We start from the raw sequence: 1,552 nt of genomic DNA, 5'->3' as shown, positions 1-1,552 counted from the left end.
AACCATGCAGGCCGGAGATCTTCATCAACCAATAGAAGATCAAGACATCCGGCACGACCGCTGAATTACTCTTTCTAGAGTAATAAAGTTTACTTCCTCCTCCTCCTCCTCCGCACATAGAAATCAGACCAGAAGGGAGATTAGTGAGGCCTACTATATCAGGAAAAAAGTGTCGCGTTGTGTAAGCATGTCATCGTTAAATTTGTAAATTTGTATGACAGTGAATTTGAATTTTTAAGCCGCCTCATAGTGTAGCATTAGAATACAGGATTTTGCGTTTATGCCTGCGCACTGATAATGACGCCATCGATGGGAGAGCACGTGGCTATGGGTTGTGTACATAAGTTTGTGTATGCTTTCGTATAAAGTTAGTTGGAGTTCAGCGCTGTCCCGTGTGTTCCTGCCTTCTGCCTTCGTCATATCGCGCTGCCCCTTCAATATGGTCTTCTGTATTCAAACCGGTATTATACGTAGCTACACGGTCGCTGAATGAGCCTAACGACGCTTGCGGACTAACATTCTCGAGGCTTGCGAGTGGAATGAAAGTGGGCATTGAGAAGCACGTGTTGATGATGAAGAATTGTCAACTATAGGCCACTGTAGAATTCCTGGCATACTAGAAACTGCTTGTGCCTGCATAATACGCAGGTTGATTAAACCACCGGAGGAAGTAACAAGCTATCTAACAGGGACAATTCAAAACAGCAAGCGACAATTTATGTATCGTGGTTTTAGTATGGTGGTTTAGTGTTTAGCCTTCCAGGGCCTAATGAAAAGCTGTGTGTGTGTGTGCGTGTGCGTGTGCGTGTGTGCGTGCGCGCGAGTGTGTGTGTGTGTGCGTGCGTGTGCGTGTGTGTGTGTGTGTGTGTGCGTGTGTGTGTGTGTGTGTGTGTGTGTGTGTGTGTGTGTGTGTGTGTGTGTGTGTGTGTGTGTGTGTGTGTGCGTGTGTGTGTGTGTGTGTGTGTGGCTGCGAATATGCGGAGCGCCTCTTATAGAAAAATAGTTACGTGAGAACAGACAAGCCGAAATGAAAAGTAGCGCGGATATATCGCATACCTGCCTGTGCGTTCGGTGTTCGGAGCGGTACAACAAGGTGGAGGGCAGACGTAGCGGGGAGTGTCAATCGGCTGTTTCAATATTTATTAGAATGAAACAAAAGTAATCGGGTCTAACTTAGATTGTGATCGGTAAAGAATTTAGACTGCGACACACTTGGCAGCAAAGAAGACCTTCTTGGATCAGTGATGAAACTGGCCTCGTTACGCGTCGACCAGATTACTCTGTTACTGATACGCTGCAACTAATCTTACAAATTTCGGAGCATATGCGGTATATACGTTCAATTAGCTTCGTTATCACTTCACTGAAACGCGGCGAGCGACGTTAGGACGTTGTATACTCTGAGCGCGTGTTTTTATGATCCCATTCGTGCGGCAACATCGAGTCGTGGTTCTGCGTGTGTGTCACATATACACGCAAGCGTGTATCGCAGCGCTTAAACGGCTGCATTAACAAGAAAAACGAACAATATACATAAGACATAGAGAAGGGC

This window comes from Dermacentor albipictus, chromosome 2 (assembly GCF_038994185.2).
Source record: "Dermacentor albipictus isolate Rhodes 1998 colony chromosome 2, USDA_Dalb.pri_finalv2, whole genome shotgun sequence".
Classification (NCBI taxonomy): Eukaryota; Metazoa; Arthropoda; class Arachnida; order Ixodida; family Ixodidae; genus Dermacentor; species Dermacentor albipictus.
This window is presented reverse-complemented; position numbering follows the sequence as displayed.